At 41.6% G+C, this 24,582-nt stretch overlaps 1 protein-coding gene and 1 long non-coding RNA gene across 4 annotated transcripts in view; one reads left to right on the plus strand and one right to left on the minus strand.

Moving 5' to 3' along the window:
- On the minus strand, positions 1-19,009 carry LOC132898253 (uncharacterized). The gene is made up of 2 exons (XR_009656469.1): positions 18,706-19,009; positions 1-913 (listed from the first exon to the last, which is right to left on the minus strand). It is a non-coding gene; the product is annotated as an uncharacterized LOC132898253 (long non-coding RNA).
- usp42 (ubiquitin specific peptidase 42) overlaps positions 18,466-24,582 on the plus strand; it is a 24,423-nt gene continuing 18,306 nt past the window's right edge. Inside the window, exon 1 of one of the 3 annotated variants that reach the window (XM_060939737.1) lies at positions 18,466-18,625. The gene's annotated coding sequence lies outside the window, so the exon portion shown is untranslated. Of the gene's footprint in view, positions 18,626-18,666; positions 19,241-24,582 lie in introns of those variants that run through there. The other 2 variants (XM_060939735.1, XM_060939736.1) reach the window with 2 other exon arrangements.

Below are 24,582 nucleotides of genomic sequence, written 5' to 3' on the forward strand. Positions count from 1 at the left end.
AATTTCAAAACCGTATCCTTTTGTTTATTTATACTTTACATACATTACATTAGTAATGCTGGGATACATTACAAAACACAAAACTGGAAATCCGGTGCGCCTCACTTAACAGGTTTTCAAACTCTGCTCATACTTAAAATACAATACATGCTGACTTTCCCTCAAAGACCACAAAATAAGGTTAGATATCAAAAATAAAAGTAGCCTATAGCAAGTTGCCTATTAAAGGCAATAATCAGAATGATTACTGCTTCAGTCACTCGTGAGTTTCAGTAACTGTAAAACAAGTGCAACATATCATTGCTAGACATAGACTTCAGTATGCAACATGTCTTTCTTATGTCTGTAATTAGCTTTTCTTACCAAAAAAAAGAAAAAGCTCCAAACACTAAACAAAAACTATTACTTTCTCTCCATCTCATAACATTTTTTTCTGTCTGAAATCATCAATGCTTTACAGCAAAAGTATAGTGTGTCTGCCTGAGTTGGTATGTGTGTGTGTGTGTGTGCTTATGACTTCTGTTTACATCTCACAACTCAGAATTTATTCATACTTGTCAAGATTCTTTTTGAGGAAAATCAGCTGATCGACATGATCATGCCTGAGAACACTGCGTTGAACTGAAACGACATCCCCTGCTGTGCTAAAAACTCTTTCTGATGCTACGCTGGTTGCTGGTATGCAGAGATATTTTTTCGCAAGAGATGACAGCAGTGGGAGGTCTGATTGTCCCTTCCACCATTGCAGTGGGTTGTCCTTGAGGGGCAATGTATTACGCTGTCTGTACCTCATAACTTCATCACTGGCCGCCTTCTCGTTTGAAGATCTTGTTGCTGCTTTCACTTCGAAGGTCTCTCCAAACAGTAGGTCCAGCGCTGCACCTTTTCTTCTTACAGGGAGGCTGGTCATCATCTGAAAAGGAAAAGAAAGAATAACACTAATTACTGATAATGTGTGCAATGACCATGTATGTCTTTTCTTTTGCCTTATTTCACCTATAAATTGAAACCTGCTTAAACCCTATTTTGCTCAACAACACACCTTTCTGTGTATCCTGGATCTGGGAACAAACTACACGTTCCGGATTGCCTTGCCCAGGGTCTGTCAGCAGCTCTGTCAATACAACGAACATGCAACTACACTTAAAACAATCACCCGGTGCAGTTTTCCTGGCTGGGGAAAAAAACTACAACAAATGGGCCATCACCTTCTGCCCGACAGTCCACAATCACTGGGGTGTTTAAGGCTACGTTTACATTACGTCGAATCAGCGGATCATCAGATTAACGTTCTTAAAACGATTCGCGTTTACACTAAAACCGTTAGCCGTGCACACAGCAACGCCAATACACGGATACGCTCGGCTCCGCAGGCATCCTGCGCTCCAAATCACTCTGCCCTGAACAGCGAGTGCCCTCTGGAGGGTGCGCACTCCGGCCCTGCGCAGCTCACAGAGCGCGTGAGTGAAGTGCACAAGCCACGATTCGGGACTGAGCCGCTGTGTGTGTGATCCCAGCGCATATCACTTACTACTTGCAAGTGGAAGGATGGCAAGCCTAAAGACAATCATAACTACACAATGGGCAGTATTTGCATCAGTATTTGCAGTATTTTCATACTTTTATACTCTTTAATGAAAGGTGATACAAGGCGGAAGTCCGCGCCGTTTTTCAGCAGTCGCGTCACATGACCAACGCCAGCGAATCAGGAAGGTGGATGTCACAGTGACGTTGTCCAATGAGACGCCAGCTATAGCTCAGCACAGCGTATCCGTGTATTTTGAATGTTTACACAGCACCGGAGCTGACACGATCTGGATTGAATACGTGGACGCTGGCGGATTCCCGTTTCCAGGCGTTTCCAGGCGGTTTAATGTAAACGGACAGTGCATCCGCGAAGAAAACGAGACAGATACGGTCTAGTGTAAACGTAGCCTAAATCAACAAACCAAATACAAACAGGGCAGTGCAAAATGGTGCGAACTTACAGACAGTGTAGTTCGCTTACTTGCTAAAGAGATGCTGCCGTTCAATCTTGTCGAAAAGCCGGCCTTTCGAAAAATGCTGCAAACATTTGACAGCCAGTACGAACTGCCCTCGAGAACATACGTGTCACAAACGGCAATTCCACAACTGTACAACAGCATAAAAGACAACATACTTAAGGAGATTAAAGAAATCGCATTTTACTCTTCAACTACGGATATGTGGTCAAGTTCAAACATGACACCTTATATGAGCTTGACCATATACTACATAACTGCTGACTGGACCCTGCATTCCAAGTGTTTAGAGACCAGATATGTCCCAGAAAACCATACTGCTGACACCCTTGGAGAAAACCAGAAGTCTGCTTTAGCAGACTGGGGACTGGATGAGCACAAACTAGTCTGCATCACTACAGACAATGGTGCTAACATTGTTGCTGCAATAAGGAATCTTGGCTGGCAATGGCTTAATTGCTTTGGCCACAACCTCCATCTTGCTGTGTCCCATGGTCTGGACAGCGACAAAGAATGGACAGCGCGTGCCATAGGACTCTGTAAAAGTTTGGTCAGGGTATTTAACCTGAGCTGGCTTAAGAGGAGAGACCTGAGGATGGCACAGAGTGAGACTAATCTCCCCCAACACAGTCTAATACTGGTGAGTTATGTTTAATTCATTTAATAAGCTTTAATTTGCAACACAAAATATTTAAAAGTTGTTTAAAGTTTTTATTTCATAGTAGCCTGTAGACCCGTAGAATAACATGTAGAATCTAATTGAAACTGTAGTCTCTTTGTATGCAGTGGCATATAAAAGTAACAAACATACAAATTAATAATGATAAATAATAGAAATGTAAAGTAGTATTTGTTTAAGAATGTTGATATAGACTAACTATTGAACAAGAACAATATTATCTTTCCCACAGGATGTTGTCACATGATGGGGCAGTAAGCAAAAGATGGTAGAGAGGGCAGGGGTGCAGATAGGATTTTTGAACTGGGGGGACTGAGCTGTCAGCAAATGATTCCATTTTGTGTGTGTATATATATATATATATATATATATATATATATATATATATATATATATATACACACACACACACACTACCGTTCAAAAGTTTGGGGTCACTTTGAAATGTCCTTATTTTTGAAAGAAACGCACTGTTCTTTTCAATGAAGATCACTTTAATCAGAAATCCACTCTATACATTGCTAATGTGGTAAATGACTATTCTAGCTGCAAATGTGTGGTTTTTGGTGCAATATCTCCATAGGTGTATAGAGGCCCATTTCCAGCAACTCTCACTCCAGTGTTCTAATGGTACAATGTGTTTGCTCATTGCCTCAGAAGGCTAATGGATGATTAGAAAACCCTTGTACAATCATGTTAGCACAGCTGAAAACAGTTGAGCTCTTTAGAGAAGCTATAAAACTGACCTTCCTTTGAGCAGATTGAGTTTCTGGAGCATCACATTTGTGGGGTCGATTAAATGCTCAAAATGGCCAGAAAAATGTCTTGACTATATTTTCTATTCATTTTACAACTTATGGTGGTAAATAAAAGTGTGACTTTTCATGGAAAACACAAAATTGTCTGGGTGACCCCAAACTTTTGAACGGTAGTGTGTATACATGTTATTTCACCTCCCTCACTGCCATCACCAGGAACTACCTGCAGGCCAGGACAATGATAACATTTTAACATAGCCTATGGAAATCCAAAGTTTACACATTATCATCACGCACAGAAATTGCAAAACTAGTTTTAAAACCGCTAAGTTCCAACTGTTAACCATATCGAGAGGCTGGGCTACGCGTGTGTGTAAAGTGTAAACCAGTGCATCCTGACTTTCTAACTGTGCCTGTGTGTTGCGTGAGCGGCAGTCAGTCAACAACTCTTCGCAAAGTTTCCTTATGAAACAATATGCTCGCTGAAATTATGGCAGGGAACGCCAGATTAAACATTAAAACTGCCTTCTGAGCACTGTATCTACAGGCTGCCACCGAAAGAAGGAGGCTACCAGAAAGGCATCTCTACTCCGTACGATTTTACTTTCACTACGACATTACTTTGAACAGACTATCAAAAAATTGCAAGGTGATATGATAAAGTAAGGCACAGTTTACTTACAGTCGTTGTTTTTTTGAAAAAACGATGCAATCGTTTTCTGCCTTTTGGCACCCTTCATCATGCCGTGTTGGGGTCCTGAACTAGGAGGAGCTGTCCCCGATATGCCTGTCAAACTTCTTGTGGGTAACCATAGCAACCAAGCTCGAGCTCGCAACCTGTGCAGTTGCAACTATGTATACACTGCTGTGCACCTCAATAAACCGAATGGTAATTAGTCTTTTGATTTTTCCGTGAGGTTTGCCTTATGCAAAGAAAGACAGCATAGACGTTTTTTCCTCCCTATAAGTGGGGGGGACCGAACGAGGTGAATTTAAATCTGGGTGGGACGAATCCCCCCCGTCCCCCCCTCTATCTGCGCCCGTGAGAGAGGGTGCTGGAGCAACTCCCAGCCATAAGACGTGTCCTGGTTGAAGACAGAAAACATGGCCACCTCAACCCAACCTGGCAGGATGTTTGTGTTGGAGTCCATCAACGCAGCAATGAAACCACTGGTTGACTTTACAGACATCCTCTCAGGGGAAAAATATGTCACAGTGTTGTCAGTTAAGCCTGTGCTGGAACTGATTAAAGGCGATCTTCTCTCTCCAGGCCCCAGTGACACTGCACTGACAGCCAGTATTAAACGACACACGTGCAGGGTACTGACTGAAAAATACAGCTCACCTGCAATCCAAGACCTCCTGAGAAAGGCCACCATCTTGGATCCAAGGTATCGTGGCAGCATGGAGGAGGCAGAGGCATTGGATGATGTCAAACATCAGCTTGTGCAAGAGCTACTGGACTTAAAAGGGCCAGAAGGAAGTGGAGAAGGTGCCAGTGGTGAGTGCTGCAGCAATGCTGCTGGAGGAAACGAGGATGAACCTACTGCTGCTGCACCCACCAAGAAGAAGAGGCTGAGTGACCTTCTTCAAAACAGACGAGCTCATCTCGCAGGTCAGGCCCAGGCTGCATTATCAAAACGTGTACAGGCTGATGCAGAGCTGACCAAGTTCCTCCAAGAAGATGCACTTGATGATGCATCTTGTGATCCCTTGATGTGGTGGCGTGACAATCAAAAAAGATATCCTTTCTTGACCAACTTGGCTCAAAAATACATGTGCATTTGTGCAACAAGCTCCAGCTCAGAGAGAATGTTTAGCACAGCTGGCAACATTGCTACACCTGAGAGATCCTGCCTTAAGCCACACAAAGTCAACATGTTGGTATTTCTGGCTCGGAATCTGCCAGACTAAAGTAGCTACGGATTTACGTATGACCTGATGAAGCATCTGCTTTTATTAATGTGGAGTGTTTTTGTTGTTAGTTTGCACTTTTTGTTTACAAAGGTCCTAACTGGCAGTTTGTTTTGCCTGTTTTCCCTGTCTGAGCCTAATGTTTAATATCTTTTAAGGGCAATTTTGCTACAGAGACTTAATAATCCATTTTATTTATTGTTTTGGTTGTGTTTGATTTTTATTCAAGTGCAGTTTTTTGTTAACAAGTCCTTGCTGTAAGCCAGACTACATTAGGCTATTCTTATGTTAACAAGTCCATTTTATTTAGGCCTATTGTTTTTGGTTGTCTTGCAGTTCCTGTGTTAAATGTTCTTTAGAAAGTAAAGTTTATTGATCTTTGAAAGGGTGTATTTGCATTATTATTCCATTATCATTATACGAGTTGAAAATGGTCTCAAAATGTCAATATTATCGTTTATCGCAATAATTTCTTGGTCAATTAATCGTCCAGCAAAATCTGTTATCGTTACCGGCCTACTTTCAGAGCACTTTTTTTTTTTCCAGAAAGGTAGCATTTCCATTTGCTCTTCATGCCATGCGTGTAACTTAAATGCAAAAAATGTTTCCATCACATCATCTCTAGCAGCTTTATCCTGTTCTACAGGGTCGCAGGCAAGCTGGAGCCTATCCCAGCTGACTATGGGCGAAAGTCACCAGGTCATCATAGGGCTGACACAGACAGCCATTCACACTCATTCACACCTACGGTCAATTTAGAGCCACCAGTTAACCTAACCTGCATGTCTTTGGACTGTGGGGGAAACCGGAGCACCCGGAGGAAACCCACACGGACACGGGGAGAACATGCAAACTCCACACAGAAAGGCCCTCGCCGGCCCCGGGGCTCGAACCCAGGACCTTCTTGCTGTGAGGTGACAGCGCTAACCACTACACCACCATGCCGCCCCTGTTTCCGTCTCACGGATGTGAAATATTGCTTTCTCAAATTGCCTGAAAAACCACCTTATGCGAGTTGGCAATCTTTTTTGTGATACAAGGCCCCCTTCAAAATTCACGTTTCCATTATTCATTTTTAGTTAACCACTTTAAACTGTGCATGAAGCGGGTTAATGGAAACAGACTAGTAAGGCACAACTTGAGGATTTGCTGCACAGAGGGCTAACAGGTAGAGGTCGCGTGCTTTCAAAACAAAAACAGTGAATAGGATTCTGGGAAGGGTGAGTCGGCCCCTTTAAAGGGCACATCTTGGGTAAATTCAGGAGCAAGATCAATGTAATTCTATTTTATATTAAACTTTGGTCAAATATCTGTCACATTTTGTGCAATTTTTTTACCTTGCGCAATACCAGAAAAATTCAGTTGAAATCAAGCCATTTGAGGCGAATTGGTCCGCCTCTGAAAAAACTTGATTTCCCAGCAAACATTGATTTGTGACGTCATCTGCGAGACGCCTCCCTCTGAATCCTACGTCAGCGCTGGTTTGTTTATGAGAAAACGACCTGGTGGTTTTCTGCACGTTTCTTCAACGTTATCGCGTAATTATTAAAATGGTTAACAGATGTATCGTAGGAGGGTGTAGCAACACCAGTCTTGATGGGATTAGTACTCATCGTTTCCCAAAAGACCGGACAACGAGAGAGAAATGGGAGCGCTTGGTCCACACAGGCTGTGCACTGAGCCTGCGCAAAGCTCGCGCAGCCTGCTCGCGCTTCCTCTATACAGGCTGTGCACTGAGCCTGCGCAAAGCTCACGCAGCCTTCTTCTTCTTCTTTCAGGTTTAATGGCGGTTGGCATCCACTATGGTGCATTACCGCCACCAACTGTATTTTTGCGGAACTGCGACACTATCTAGTTGGAGTTTCAATGGAGGAGCTCGCGCAGCCTGCTGGCGCTTCCTCTATACAGGCTGTGCACTGAGCCTGCGCAAAGCTCGCGCAGCCTGCTCGCGCTTCCTCTATACAGGCTGTGCACTGAGCCTGCGCAAAGCTCGCGCAGCCTGCTCGCGCTTCCTCTATACAGGCTGTGCACTGAGCCTGCGCAAAGCTCGCGCAGCCTGCTCGCGCTTCCTCTATACAGACTGTGCACTGAGCCTGCGCAAAGCTGGCGATGAGTGTGTAAAGGGACATACTTTCATATATTAAAAAAAAAACAAAAACGAAATTGGTTCAGGATATACACTTTAAAGACATCAACTTTTAATGTATTCTGATGTTTATTGTGAACATTATTAAATAACTGTATGAATGAACAGGTGTTCCTAATAAAGTGCTCTGTGAGCTTATATTTCTACTTTCATGTTATTTAAAAAAAAATATTACCAGAGGCTCTCGGTCAGTCTAGGGGAGATGTTGGCCAAATTATTATTAATTTTTTCATAGTTTAGTTAGTTGGCTAAATTCTTTACAAACAGTAAACAGAGTATCGCATTGTGGATATATCGCGCCATGGAGGGAGGACAGAGCCAGAGTGTCAAGTCTCGCGATATATGGTTCCATTCTCGCCCTTGAGTAAACGCGAGTTTACATTTAAAATTGTTTTTGCTGTTGCTAAGCAGCTGTTATGCCATGCTGTTCCTATCCACAAGCAGAGCAACAAGGCAAGAAACATCGGGACGGTAAGTAACTAAATTATTTGTGTTTAACTAGGTATTTCTGTTTACCAAATGTTTTATCAACTACGTTTTGATTGTTGGAGAAACTTTCCAAAGTTTAATTCTTTAGGAAACGAGGTGTATATGGTTAATAGTTTTGGATAGTAACGCTCGCTGTTTTTCTGTTATGAGTAATTTTCCACACGAAAACGTAAGAAACCAAGTTACATTGCTTGTACTTGTGTAGTGTTTACGTTTATCAAGCGTTTTCTCAGCTACTACGTTTGAAGGGAAAATTTGGGAATGTTTTCTAAAATACTTAACACTCGGTTTATGAAAGCCTTAGCGAACAAGGCTAAACTAGCCAGTGTGGTGAAAACAGGCAGAGATGGACAAAGTTCCCAACTTCATTACTTAAGTCAAAGTACAGATTCCACTGGTCAAATGTTACTCTGATAAGTGAAAGTTGTCCAGTCAAATTTTTACTTAAGGTAAAGTACTTTGATTTTAAAAATTACTTTATTAAAAGTACTTTTTTTTGTATTCATGCACATATGAATCTGTCTGTAGAATCATGGTGGTTTAATGCTAAGTTAGCTAGTCAGTGAAACTCCACCTAATGCTACAAGAAAAGAGATTTCTACATTGTTTATTTGGCAAGATTCTGCTAAAACATTTTCTGAAAGGACTTCAGAGAAGTTAACGTTATTCATGTTAGCGTAACTCCGTTTTTAAATGCTAAGTGTCCAAGTTAACTAGCTGTGTGTTAACGTTAGCCGTGGACAAGGCGATGGCAACTTGCTGAGCAAATCCATAGAAAGTCATTTGACTAACCAGACTGCATAGCTATTGTAATGTTATCGCTAGCTCTAAAAGCACAGACAACTTCACTGCAAGCTTTCTCTTGGAATAAAACGTTTACATCCCTCAATATACTTCTGCAGGTCAGATGGCAAGTTTTTGTAGGCTGTGATGTGCTCCGTTTTAGGCAAACATTTAAAACAAAACAACTCTTTATTCCTTTCAGAAAACTGAAACATGGGTTCTTGGTAAAGCCATGGGTGTGCGTTCATTCCCCAGAAGAACCGCCTCCTTCCATTCTGCCATCAGCTGATCGTGTTAAATAATGCTGCTGAGAAATCATTGATCTTGATTTTATACAGTCTATGGACATGACATGACCCTAGTGATTACTGATTGACTCTGTTGCCCCTTTTCCACCAAAGCAGTTCCAGGGCTGGTTCGGGGCCAGTGCTTAGTTTGGAACCGGGTTTTCTGTTTCCACTGACAAAGAACTGGCTCTGGGGCCAGAAAAACCGGTTCCAGGCTAGCACCAACTCTCTGCTGGGCCAGAGGAAAGAACCGCTTACGTCAGCGGGGGGTTCGGAGTTGTTAAGACCAACAACAATAACAAGACCGTGAAAGATCGCCATTTTTAAGCGCCGAGAAGCAGCAGCTGTACAAACGAAGTCATCCATTATTATTATTATTATTATTATTATTATTGCTGCTGCTTCTTCCACGTTGTTTTTGCTTTGATATTCACGCCAAGGTTTAAGCAAATGTAGCGACATAACTGACGTATACAGCAACGTAATGACGTGGCTTCTCTTAGCACCGCGAGCTATGGAAAAACAAACTGGTTCTCAGCTGGCTCGCAAGTTGAACGAGTTGTGCACCAGCACTGGCCCTGAACCAGCCCTGGAACTGATTTGGTGGAAAAGGGGTATGTGTCACCTAGGAAAAAAAAAAATCAATCACAAAAAGAAAAAAAAAAAAAAACAACCACTTTCAAAGCAACTTCATAGTAATGAGGACCTTTTATAGAAATGTAGTGGAGTAAAAAGTATGTCTTTCAAATGTAGTGAAGTTAGTCATAAGTTTCCAAAAAAAAAAGTACAGATACTCAGTGTACTCAAATAAACGTACTTTGTTACTGTCCACTTCTGAAAACAGGTGCTGTTTTCTGGAAATGGTATATAAATACAGCACTTCAGCATCTCTCTACTGTACTTTCACCACTGTTTTCTCCCAAAAATGGACACCACCACCCTGGTTTGGGGGATGGGTTACTGGATGAGGATGGTCACCTGCAGGACCCCTCCCCATGGTTCCTATTACACAGCATTTGGACCTGAACAAACAGTCAAGTCATTTAAGTCTTCACATTTATTGTAGAACAATAATTAATTGTTCTAAAATAATTTAGAACAATTAAGTCATATTAATTAATTGTTCAATAATTAATTTAACAATAGAACTGCACTCCTGTTTGTTTTTTCTTCTTCTCCAACCTAAAGAGAGTGTGGGACGGGGGGCAGGATCCCGTTGGTGGGTTGTGTCATCGTCCCCACTTACACTTTGAGTTTCAGGGGGAAAGCCAGGAGTGCAGTTTTACTGTAAAAATTGTTCTAAAATAAATGTGAAGACTTGAATGACTTAATTGTTTGTTCAGGTCCAAATGCTGTGTAATAGGAGCCGTGGGGAGGGATCCTGCAGATGACCATCTTCATCCAGCAAACACACACCAGACAGACACACGCGTGCGCGCGCACACAAAGTAAATTTGGGGGAAACTATTTAAATAAATTATTTATTTGGGGAATGTGCTGCCTGATTAGTTTGGGTTGGGAACTGAAGGTATTCACTGGCCAGTCAGGTAGAACCTTCATTTTAAATATTGATATTTTCCCTGCCATCCTGCTAAAAGAGCATTGGTGAACAAGGCATTGAAGAAGAGTTTCTTCCAAGGTATGTCTGATTTGTCTGTGTGACACAAACCTATGAACTGTCTCAACACATACAGTAGAGATCAGAATTGGAGAACGACCTATAATTTGCTAAATTTTAAAGTCACTGCTTTTACATATTTGAAGTTATCCTAACAGGAATAGGAGGGTAAGTTTTGAGCACATTTTATCATTTAAGTATATTCTGGAGCACAATAAGTGAGAAATTTGAAGAACAAATCTGATCAAAATTAGAGAACACTTTCAGATACTTAAGTTATTGGTGTTAATCTGGCACCTGGTGACAACTTCCTTAATTATTTGACAAGCCCTGTTCATCTGGCAAGCCTGTTTGTTGCTTTTCCTGTTTGTTTGCATTTGTTACTTTGCAAGATGGCAAGCCACTCTAAGGTGACTGAAACCCTGTGACAGCAGGTTGTCCAGACAAAGGCCAAAGGGATGACTGCTGCAAGAGAAGTTGGGTGTTCTAAGTCTGTGATTTCTAGAATATTGATGCTTCACAATGATACTAATTCATTCAAGTCTCCCAAAAAGGCTGCTCGTCCACGTAAGACAAATGCACGAGAGGACAGGCTCATGCGGAGACTCTCAGTGGGGAGTCGGGTCAATGCTGCAGCTGGAATTGCTTGCCAGTTCAGTGATGAATAGGGCAAGGCTCTGTTTGGGCCTACAGCATCTTGCTGTTTAAGACAATCTGGACTGAAAGCCCACTCTGCAGTGACCAAACCTCTCATAAGTAGAAAGAAGCAAAGGCTAGTCTAGCCTTTTTATGAGGAGAATGTTGTGTGGACAGAGGAGAACTGGTCCAAAGTTCACTTCAGTGATGAGAGCAAATTCAACTTATTTGGGTCTGATGGGAAGCATTACGTTCGGTGTTGAACTGGGGAAAGACTGAACCCAAAGTGTGTAAAGAAGCCAGTTAAATTTGGAGGAGGAAGCATCATGGTTTGGGGGATGTTTTCTACAGCAGGAGTTGGGCCTCTTGTACAGCTAGATTAGGTTAAATAACTTCTATTGATCCCTTTGGGAGGGTTCCCTCAGGGGAAATTAAAATTCCAGCAGCATCATTACAGGATAACAGAGAATAGAAAATGGAGAACTTCGAGATAAATTAAGTATTTACATATACAAAAAAAAAAGTCCAGCAGGAGAGGTATTGCACTTTTATATTGCACATTGTCCAGTATTGCTTTTTGTCAGGCTAGGCTACTGCTCCTTCCCGTCCTCTGTCCCCCCCAGAGAGGAGTTGTACAGTCTGATGACATAAGGGACAAAGGAGTTTTTAAGTCTGTTAGTCCTGCACTTGGAAAGGAGCATTCTGTCACTGAACAGGCTCCTCTGGTTGCTGCTGATGGTGTGCAGAGGGTGACTGGCATCGTCCATGATGTTCAGTAGTTTGTCCATAGTCTTCTTCTCTGCCACCGTCACCAGAGAGTCCAGCTTCATGCTGACCACAGAGCCGGCCCGCCTGATCAGTTTGTCTAGCCTGGATGTCCTCCTTGGATGTGCTGCCCCTCCCAGCACACCACGGTGTAAAACAGGACACTGGCGACCATGGACTGATAGAACATCCACAGGAGTTTCCTGCAGATGTTAAAGGACTGCAGCCTCCTCAGGAAGTACAGCCTGCTCTGTCCCTTCCTGTACAGGTGGTTGGTGTTGCAAGTCCAGCTTGCTGTCCAGCCACAGCCTGAGGTACTTGTAGGAATCCACAGCCTCCACCTCAACTCCTTCGATCAGAACTGGTCATGACCTTGGTCTGGACCTTGCAAATTCAATGACCAGCTCCTTGGTCTTCGAGGTGTTGAGCTGCAGATGGTTCCTGTTGCACCAAACGGCAAAGTCCCTCACCAGGCTCCTATACTCCTCCTCTCTGTCACCCCTGATACACCCCACAATGGCTGTGTCATCAGCGAACTTCTGAACGTGACACAGCTCCGAGTTGTCGCAGAAGTCTGCGGTGTACAGGGTGAAGAGAAGAGGGGCCAGCACGGTGCTCTGGTGCTGCTAATCAGTGTCAGACGTGATGTCCTTCAGCCTGGTGTACTGCTGCCTGTGGGTGAGGTAGCTGGAGATCCAGGTGACCAGGCAGGGGTCCACTCACATCCTGTTCAGTTTGTCCTGAAGCAGTAGGGGCTGGATGGTGTTGAAGGCACTCGAGAAGTCCAAGAAGAGTATCCTCACTGTGCCATTTCCCTTATCCAGATGCGAGTGGGCTCGGTGTAGCAGGTAGAGGATGGTGTCTTCCACACCAACACTTGTCCGATACACAAACTGCAGACAGTCCTGGGCGTGTTGCACCTGGGGTCTGAGGAGGCTGAGGAAGAGCCACTCCAACGTCTTCATCAGATGTGAAGTGAGTGCCACCGGTCGGAAGTCGTTCAGCTCGCTGGGACGGTTCTTCTTGGGAACTGGAATGATGCATGATGTCTTCCAGAGGGTGGGTACTCTCCCCACCTGCAGGCTGAGGTTGAAGATGCGTTGGAGTGGTTCACCCAGTTTAGCAGCGCAGGTCTTCAGTAGTCGGGGACACACCTTGTCTGGGCCTGCTGCTTTCCTGGGGTGAAGCTTCCTCAGCTACATGGAAGGGTGAATGCAAATGTTTATCAGAACCTCCTTTGGCAACATGATTCCTTCATTGCAAGTATCTCCCAATCAGCCTGCAGTTTTCATGCAAGACGATACCCTGTCACACTGCAAAACGGGTAAAGCAGTTCCTTGAAGCTAAGAACCTCAAAACCATGAAATGGCCAGCCCAGAGTCCAAATCTATACCTCCTAGAGAACATCTGGAAAATCCTTGGCGACAAAGTAATGGCTAAGAAACCCACTACAGTTACCAAACTGTGGAAGAGACAGCAAGAAGAATGGACCAAGACCAAACCAGACCAGTGTGAGAAACTAGTGAAGTCCTGTGGGCACATATGTGCTGAAGTCATTCAAAGCAAGGGCCTCTACACTTCCCATTAAGTTTTGAATCCTGTAGCCCTCAAATCTTTAGTTTTAATCTTCTCTTCTGCTACAATGGTTACTGTTCTCTATTTTGATCACTGTGTTTCACACAAAATAAAGGTTTTTGTTGAAGGGCCTTAGTTATTTAAAAAAAAAAGCTAGTACAGCAGTGGTATAACCACAGCTGACATTCCTTCAAATTCTGAACAATGAAGATTAAGAAAAAAGGGAAAGAGGCCATACTATGCATACAGAAATGTATTTATTAACAAAAGATTAAGACCAATGGATTGTTTTGATATTGCCAATTATTGTATTTAACTTTATTGTATTGTCATAAGTTGATGATTGGGGGGGTGCACATGCATGTGGGCATTAAGATTTGTAGTAACACATTACTCGAGCACACTGAGGAAGGCACATTCTGAAACGCGTTTGTGCGAATAAATATCTATGCATAGTGCGGCCTCTTTCCCCTTTTTCTTAATCTTCATTGCTCAGAATTTGAAGGAATGCCAGCTGTGGTTATACCACTGTTGTACGTGTTTTTTGTTTGTTTATTTATTTATATATAATATATAAAAGAGGTTGTTTAGCCTCTCTTTTGTCTCTGTTAAAGGGAATGACCTCTTTATTACAAAAATAGAAATGTTTAAGTTTTCTGATCTATTCCCCTTAAAGCATTTTATTCAAAAGGGAATGAAAGATTATATATATCCCACAAGAGACTGATCTACAAGTGTCCTTCTGCCCCCTCTAAAATTTTGTTCAAACAGAAAAGTACTTTCCTTCCCCCTATTAATAATTCTTCAGTAGAGACATTCTGCCAGTTGGTGGAGCAAGACACTTACCTATCTGAAGAGTGGGGATTATTCAGTTAGATCTAACCTCTGAAAAGGAGGCTTTGAATACATTGTTTGATAGTGATATTGTGATAACCTACTGGAGGGGGGTTTCAATTGTTATACAAGGCAAGTCTGCTTATATATAAGAAATGGAGACAACTTGGTGATAAAAGTGCTTATATGCATCTACATGCTGACCCTACTCTGAAATTTAGTGAGGAGATAAAATCTATATTGAAGAGCATTGTCTGATTCAATTATTGATGACAAGGAGTATAGCTATTTATTGCAAACCAATCCCTTAAGATCAGTAATTTATACTCTTCCAGAAATCCACAAGAGGCTTGACAATCCACCCAGTTGTCCAATTGTGTCTGGTAATCAATCTGTGACTGAACCTCTTTCTCAATTCGTCAATTTATCACATTAAGGAACTGGTGTATAATTTGCCCTCTTTTCTGAGGGATACAACAGATATTTTTTTAAAAATAAATTGTTGCATATTGGAGAAGTAAATATATCAGTTATGTTGTATGATTAGTTTGTACACCAATATCCCACATACTGTGGGCTTCGTGGCCTTAGAACATTACTTACGGATAAACCAAGCGCCACATACTGAGTTTCTAACGTCATTAGCCCATCAGGTTTTAATAAAGAATTATTTCATGTTTCGGAATAAGTTTTTCTTGCAGACCCAGGGTACCGCAATGGGATTGCCTATGGCACCGAATTATGCCAACCTTTTTATGGGTAAATTTGAGCATGATTTAATCTACTCTAATCCTTTTAAGCAACATCTAAAAGGTGTGGTATAGGTACATTTTGATTATATTTTTTATATATGGCTAGGTTCAAAGGAAGAACTGGTCGCTTTCAGTAATTGTGAATACCCGATTGCCTTCTATTAAATTCACATTGACTTGTGATGACAAGGTTATGCCATACTTGGATGTTCTTGTGAAAAAAATTGGATAATTCATTGCACACAGAGATCTATAGGAAAGAAACCGATCGTAACACTTATTTAGATTATCAAGGTTTCCATCCACCTTCACTTAAACGCAGCTTGCCTTCTAGCCAACTTTTAAGGGTATTTCATATCTGTGATAGTGAAGAAGCGTTTGAGAGGCAAGCAGGAGAGTTATGGCAACTTCTTGACAGGGGGTATGCACCAACTTCATTGCAGGGTTGCCTGGAGCAGGTGGGTGCTATTCAGTGCTCTGATTTAATGACTGACCGTACACAGACACTTAACACTAATACTCCAGTCACCTTCGTGTCCACTTATGGGCAGATGTTAAATACACTAAAAAATATTGTTCATCACCATTGGCACATTTTAAGTAGTGATCCAAACATTGGTCATGTTTTTCAAGCTCTCCTGTGCGCTTGTTATAAAAGAGCATCCAGTGTGAGAGACCAATTGGTACCTTCCTGTATTAACTCCATCGTTTGCCTTTAAGATTCCATACGGTAATTGTCTTAATTGTGTAATATGTAACATGCTCATGGGGAAAAATCATTTACACGTCTGAAAACAGAGCATATTAAGTGAAGGGCAGAATTACTTATCTGCATGTGTTTTGTATTTATTGATATGCCCTTGTGGGCTATTTGATGTGGGCAAAACAAAACTGCAGTTAAAAACTAGAATTTGTGAACATAAATGTGCAATTAGAAAAAAATGATGAAAGGTCGTCAGTTGCAAGACACTTTAATATTGCGGGCCATGACGCCAATGCGCTCAGGTTCATGGGTTTGGAAATGGTCAGTCGGTCTCCAGGAGGTGGAAACTGTGAGAATCGCCTCCTACAAAGGGAGGCTTGGTATATTTTTAATCTGAATACTTGCATTCTTCATGGAATGAATGATTTGTCTTTTGACTTTTTTTGTAAAAATGTGAATTGATTATGCTTGTGCTCACTTTTTTTTTTTTGACAAAAGGTTTTAAGACCAGTGGATTGTTTATTACTGTTGATATTGCTAATTATTGTATTTAACTTTGTCATAGGTTGATGGGGGTGTGTACATGGGTGCGGGCATTTTAAGATTTGTAGTAACACTGATTTTACTTGAGCACACTGAAGAAGGCACACGCCAAACTGTGTTTGTGCAAATAAATCTGTATGCATAGCACGGCCTCTCCCTTTTTTCTGAATTGGTCAGTGCACTCAGAATTAATTAAAAACACACTGCGTGAAGCCTGCTCCTATCCTTATGCACCACAATGAAGATTAACAATTTCAGAATAAATCAAGTATTTTATAAATTGTTCTCCAATTTTGATCTCCATTGTACACAAACATTTTCTCCTCGGTTAAATCTTGCACGCATGCACACACCAGCTTTAATCCTAGCTAAGCTTCTCGAGAGAGAGAGAGAGAAATTTGTCTGTTTCATGTACTCCATTTCCAGGTCATCCAGAATTTCCAACTGATTGGTGAACAAGAAAATGTAACTTTTCAGAAGACGAGAGTGAACTAAAAATGTTGATGGTAATAAAATTCACTACTGGGTGTCTTACGAAGTAAATATAACTTGTGACGACTATTCTCCAAGTATGTATAGTTTTGGTTTTTTTGGCAAATTAATGTATAGCTTTATTTTTGTCAATTGTTTTTGTATAAATGTGCACGCAATGTTAACACAAATAAAACCTTTTAAACATTTTGACTTTTTAATGAATAAACAAAACCTTTTTTTAATGTACTCTTTATACCCCTGCCTACAAATTGTGAAACTCAACAATTAAAGTAATTTGGGTCAATTTATTTATTTTTGCCTTTTTACTTATGTTTTTGTCCCTCTAAATCAATTTAAGCCAGTGAGTGTTATGGTGGGCGGCACGGTGGTGTAGTGGTTGGCGCTGTCGCCTCACAGCAAGAAGGTCCTGGGTTCGAGCCCCGTGGCCAGCGAGGGCCTTTCTGTGCGGAGTTTGCATGTTCTCCCCGTGTCCGCGTGGGTTTCCTCCGGGTGCTCCGGTTTCCCCCACAGGCCAAAGACATGCAGGTTAGGTTATGTGTCAGCCCTGTGATGACCTGGCGACTTGTCCAGGGTGTACCCCGCCTTTCGCCTGTAGTCAGCTGGGATAGGCTCCAGCTTGCCTGCGACCCTGTAGAAGGATAAAGCGGCTAGAGATAATGAGATGAGTGTTATGGTCTGATGTGTTAATTAATAGGATGATGAGGTAAGCAGAAGCGTTCGGTTACGCAACTCGTGTGCCATGCATATTATCTTGGCTAATGATTTATGATAAAATCATAAACTGAAGTCCTTACCGACAATAGCAGTTAGCAATGTCAGATGCTAGTATAAAAAATTTAAGATAATTTAACTGAAGAGTTTTATGAAGGATTGAGGGAGGACAAATGTCTCAGTTTCAGCAAGTTCAAAGATCCAGGGTTGTGTGGCTTCTAGCCAGTTTCTGATGGTGCATGTTGGTATTAGTAATAGCACTCGGGTCTCAGAGGAGGCCGGGTATCCATAGTATAGCCAGTTTTGTTGATCATGATCAATTACTATCAACGTCATCATTGTTACAGCTTAACTGAACTGACTCCTCCCCCCGACATATTAATATCCTAAAAACAAGTATTTTCAACTTGAATCTAACTAACTCAAAACCCTTAATGTGTTTTATTATAATGTTTTCAATCTTAACACAGTGCAATTGGAAATAATTAAGTTCAGACTGTCCACACTGCGTTTCAGTTGTCCCAGGATAAAGTCCATGAGACCCTTGTTTTATAAACAGTCGAGAAAAATGAACACCACGTGCAAATGTGATTTCCCGTGTGAGCTTCCCCTCCAAATAAAATCACTACCAGGCCTCCAAACAAGCATTGAAGGGATAACCTGCTTCAAGTATGAAATACGTTCTTCAAAAAACGCGTTTGCTTTTACTTTAAACGACAAAAGAATGAGCTGGGCTCTACTGAACCACGCAGCGGAGTCGGACATCTTGGCGGATAGAGCTGCTGCAGACCGGAGGCCTAGTGCTGGTTGGTTGAAACCTGCTGTCTGTTACCCGGATGTAGCAGTAGGGAAACTACGTCATTGTTCACCGCCGGACGCTCTATGGATATTATAATGGACGAACACAGCTAGATAATTATTAATAAAATCACAGGTATGTTCATTATTTGGTTTTAATCGCATCCATGATTGTTGTTGGGAGCACCGTAGGCGCTGTGTAACTCTTTAACGTACCTGCTGGTGAAGTGGAAGGGCCGGTCGGTGCGGTGAGGGTTTGATGGGTCGCTGCGGAGAGTCCGCGAGCTAAAAGCTAATGTTTCTCGGCTAAAGCGCACCGGCGAATTTTAAATCTCGTGCCCCTCCTATTCTGGTGTCCGCCAGCTTCCTCGCGCACACGTTCAAAAGCACGCACTACGGTACAAGCGAGCGTTTGCGCGCGTGCAGTTGTCGGCTCGGTTTGCGACAGGGCAGCTGTGTCGTGCTCAGCTTCCACACGTCCGAGGCGGCATAATAATTAATACCGTCTAATAACGTATTGAATACTGTGGTGAAAAATAATAGGCCACCAGATGGCGTACTGTTTTTGACCTCCTGTTTAGTACAGCAGGACGGAATTCAAGCAGTGTGGTTTAATATACTGTACTGTACTATATAGACTAGGACAGTATTTGAACATGCTCTCCGGTTTCTCTTCCACTTCTCCTGTGTTTCGCCGTTACCATGGCGTTCGTGACACAATGAAAAACCGACCGTATCTGCGCGCGGAGAGGTAAGTTTACCGTGAACTGTGTGTTTTGTTTTTATTTCCTCTCTCGTTTCGACAAGAAAACAGAAATGTTAACGGTGGTTACTGTGTGAGGGTGTTTCGGCAGAGGCCTGTGCTGTTCAGGAAAGCCGGAGTTAGCTTAGCTTAGCTTGACTTAGCTTAGCTTAGCTTAGCTGCTGTTAATGCTGCCTGGCTGTAATTGGAGGACGGATGGTGGGAGGGTGGAGATGTAAAGCCTGGGTTTCACTTCTCACACTGCATGGCACGGGTTTACTCTGCGGCTTCTTTCATGTTAAAATAGCAATTAGCTGATAAGAAGCTACTCAACAAATCGAAACTGTCCGGATCCATATGCAGTGCTGTGCTGCGGCCTCAGTGCATTTTGAGGCCGTGACAGAAGCCCGGTAAAGGCTATTCTGCCCGCTTACTGCTGTAAACCCGAGCTCTATACGTTAGAGAGTACATTCAACAACGTTTCATAGCGGTTGGTCTATTTATTTTTTGTTTACAGTGGGCTGGTTTGGTTGAAGTTCAACGTTTCACTAATGTCGACATTCCTCCAGCTTTTCCTGCAAATCACGTGGTGCCCCAGTCGCGTAGTAGGGTGCAATCTGTCCGCAGCAGTGCTCTATCAAAACATGTGCACACACGATCCCTGTTTTCAGGAAACACTCTGATTTTTTTTTTAAACAAATAAATACTAATGCTTCATAATGCCGTTTTTCTTTCGTAACAACCAGCACGAGACAGATTTTGTGCCTTCAGCTGTTAAAGAATGCTCACTATAACTAAATTTAAGATCTCATTTTCTCATCTCATTATCTGTAGCCGCTTTATCCTGTTCTACAGGGTCACAGGCAAGCTGGAGCCTATCCCAGCTGACTATGGGCGAAAGGCGGGGTACACCCTGGACAAGTCGCCAGGTCATCACAGGGCTGACACATAGACACAGACAACCATTCACACTCACATTCACACCTACGGTCAATTTAGAGTCACCAGTTAACCTAACCTGCATGTCTTTGGACTGTGGGGGAAACCGGAGCACCCGGAGGAAACCCACGCGGACACGGGGAGAACATGCAAACTCCACACAGAAAGGCCCTCGCCGGCCACAGGGCTCGAACCCGGACTTTCTTGCTGTGAGGTGACGGCACTAACCACTACACCACCGTGCCGCCCTCCTATAATCAGACAAATATAAATATATATATTTTTTTTAATTGCCGTGGATTATTCCATGTCAAATCAACAGAGGCATCCTGTCTTGGATTTGCTTCATATTTTACATACATTGTAGTCAACAACTAGTGTGGAATTTATTTATTTTTTTCAGCTTGTATCTTGTTTCACTTTCATTTCTGCAGAGATGCCTACCCCAAATTTTGAATTTCAGTATTCTTGAAAACATTTTTCAGTATTTTGGAATGACTTTCAGTAACATTAATTTATGCGCATTTCCATTATAAATTTTTTTTTTTTTTTTTTTTTAAATTGCCATGGATTATTCCATGTCAAATCAACAGAGGCATCCTGTCTTGGATTTGCTTCATATTTTACATACATTGTAGTCAACAACTAGTGTGGAATTTATTTATTTTTTTTCAGCTTGTATCTTGTTTCACTTTCATTTCTGCAGAGATGCCTACCCCAAATTTTGAATTTCAGTATTCTTGAAAACATTTTTCAGTATTTTGGAATGACTTTCAGTAACATTAATTTATGCGCATTTCCATTACAAAGAGGTGTATATACCAATATGTTTAACATTTAAATTATTAAAAAGAACTGTTTTGTGTGAATTGAATAAACAAAACGCGAGCAGCCATCTCAACTGAATTTCCACTCAACAAATTTCTAGAGCATACAATAGATCACATTTTTATAAATACAGTAGTGTTCCCTGTTTGCAGACATTACGGTTGACTACCAATCATTGGTATTGAATGTAACTCCTCAAAAGTATTATATTGCCTGGCAAAATGTTCTACCTGTTAACGGATTCTAATAAAATAAAAAAAAAAATTTCTTATTTCATGCCAAAGAGAGTCTGACATTATCTTAATGTCCCAATGTATAAATACTTAAGCATAATGCTTCAGAAGAGACATTGAATAAAATGACATTTATAATTGTATTTAAAACAGTGGAATGATCAATTTTTTGCCACAATCCCAACAGCACTAATCATAAAATTCTGTTTTTGATCATACTACATGTACATTTGCACTTGCAACACTGAAAAGACTTTGAATTAAAGAAGTACAGCCAGTGTTTGATATTTCAGTGAATAAAAATCATACATGTAAAAAGAAACTGAATAAGTTTAACTCACATTTCATGGCACTAATTGGCAAGTTCAACTCCAAGCACAGGTCAACCATCACCGCTTCAGCACGGGTCACGTTCTGTGTCTTTTCATCCACAGATTTCGTAAAAAACTGCTGGATACCCCCAGATTTACTTTCCGCCTGACTCGCCATTTCAGCATACTCCATATGTTTATTTTGTAGTTGACATGCTGCGTGCAGTCATCGCGACCACCATGAGTGATGTTAATGTCAGTTCTACACAGTTTGCAGTGCGCGTATCCATTGCCCTTTTGACTGGGTGTAATGCACGGCCATTCTACCGTATCGAAAATAGCGCGAACAAATGTGCGGAATCTGCGCGTGTCACACGCAGCATGTGCGGAATCTGCGCATGTCACACATAGCGTGTGTGGTTGTCGTAAAAATAAATAGCCTAGCCGTGAATCGCTCATGGATTGAAAAAGTTGCTTGGACATTTAAAAACAACTCACTGGAATTTTTTAAGACTTTATAATAATTCCGTACAGAATAACACTGTTTGCCATAACATCGTATTTATGTAACTTTTCCGTACAAAATACGGCCAATCCGTACTAGTAGGCATCTCTGTTTCTGAGACATTTAGGATTGTGGCCCTAATAAATACATATTGCTAAAAATGACAAAGTTCTGTAAAGTATTACTTTTGAACTTGTTCATGCTAGATGCTTGAAATGTTCACGAATTGTTCGATACTATTAGACGTCGTTGACTTCTAAAAGAGTTGGCCCACAGTTGTATATTGCCAAGTTATGGCTCGCTGAAAGTTGGATACAAATCCTTTTGTGCAGCGAAGCCCGTGATATCGTCACATCAGATCTTTTACACTTATATATAACACCTATGTTATAGTACTTTCTTAATAACTTGGTGCATGTTTGAAAGAAATCACAATTTATGATTTATGAGAAAATAAAAAATCTACAATGATATTTCAAGTGCACATTGTCCATTTATAGCACAATCTACCATTAAAAACAACCATACCACTGGAAAGAGCATGTTGTAATTAGTCAAAACGCAAAATATGAAGTTGGTACCTTGAACCAAACTCTTAAGATTTCAAACATGCCAGGTTTTACTACAAACGGGCAAATTTTTCAAAAATCTGTTGATTTGACATTGATTTACTCTATGATGAGTCCCAGAACATGTCCATAAGTGATAGGAATGTAGTTGTGCATGTAACCACTTATAAGTACCTTGACTTGAATGCACAGGACAGGGAATTTGGGTGAGGATTGGGTTGGGTTGGGGTGTTGGGGGATGGAGCAGCTTTCTGCTTAAGAGTTCAGTTTTTATTAAAACTGAATATAGTTGTTACAATACAACCATAAAATTATCCATAATGAGTGCATGGTACTTGTAAAATATTATAATGTCAGATAAATACTTATCAGTGCTTGGGTTTTTTTTTTTGGTTTCCCTCCTCTGGGAAAGGAGTTTTATTATATGATTCATGTAGAGCGGCTAAGCCAGATATTGAAATGACCAAAACCTGTACAGTGTGATTAGTTGTGTGTGTGTGTGTGTGTTTATTTATTTATTTATTTGTGTGTGTGTGTGTGTATGTTACACACACACACACACACACACACACACACAGTGGTGCTTGAAAGTTTGTGAACCCTTTAGAATTTTCTATATTTCTGCATAAATATGACATCAGGTTTTCACACAAGTCTGAAAAGTAGATAAAGAGAACCCAGTTAAGCAAATGAGACAAAAATATTATACTTGGTCATTTATTCATTGAAGAAAATGATCCAATATTACATATCTGTGAGTGGCAAAAGTATGTGAACCTCTAGGATTAGCAGTTAATTTGAAGGTGAAATTAGAGTCAGGTGTTTTCAATCAATAGGATGACAATCAGGTGTGAGCGGGCACCCTGTTTTATTTAAAGAACAGGGATCTATCAAAGTCTGATCTTCACAACACATGTTTGTGGAAGTGTATCATGGCACGAACAAAGGAGATTTCTGAGGACCTCAGAAAAAGCGTTGTTGATGCTCATCAGGCTGGAAAAGGTTACAAAACCATCTCTAAAGAGTTTGGACTCCACCAATCCACAGTCAGACAGATTGTGTACAAATAGAGGAAATTCAAGACCATTGTTACCCTCCCCAGGAGTGGTCGACCAACAAAGATCACTCCAAGAGCAAGGCGTGTAATAGTCGGCGAGGTCACAAAGGACCCCAGGGTAACTTCTAAGCAACTGAAGGCCTCTCTCACATTGGCTAATGTTCATGAGTCCACCATCAGGAGAGCACTGTACAACAATGGTGCGCATGGCAGGGTTGCAAGGAGAAAGGCACTGCTCTCCAAAAAGAACATTGCTGCTTGTCTGCAGTTTGCTAAAGATCACGTGGACAAGCCAGAAGGCTATTGGAAAAATGTTTTGTGGATGGATGAGACCAAAATAGATTTTTTTTTGGTTTAAATGAGAAGCGTTCTGTTCAGAGAAAGGAAAACACTGCATTCCAGCATAAGAACCTTATCCCACCTGTGAAGCATGGTGGTGGTAGTATCATGGTTTGGGCCTGTTTTGCTGCATCTGGGCCAGGACAGCTTGCCATCATTGATGGAACAATGAATTCTGAATTACAGCAGCGAATTCTAAAGGAAAATGTCAGGACATCTGTCCATGAACTGAATCTCAAGAGAAGGTGGGTCATGCAGCAAGACAACGACCCTAAGCACACAAGTCATTCTACCAAAGAATGGTTAAAGAAGAATAAAGTGAATGTTTTGGAATGGCCAAGTCAAAGTCCTGACCTTAATCCAGTCGAAATGTTGTGGAAGGACCTGAAGTGAGCAGTTCATGTGAGGAAACCCACCAACATCCCAGAGCCGAAGCTGTTCTGTACGGAGGAATGGGCTAAAATTCCTCCAAGCCGGTGTGCAGGACTGATCAACAGTTACCGCAAACGTTTAGTTGCAGTTATTGCTGCACAAGGGGGTCACACCAGATACTGAAAGCAAAGGTTCACA

The sequence above is a fragment of the Neoarius graeffei genome, chromosome 14, assembly GCF_027579695.1.
Source record: "Neoarius graeffei isolate fNeoGra1 chromosome 14, fNeoGra1.pri, whole genome shotgun sequence".
Classification (NCBI taxonomy): Eukaryota; Metazoa; Chordata; class Actinopteri; order Siluriformes; family Ariidae; genus Neoarius; species Neoarius graeffei.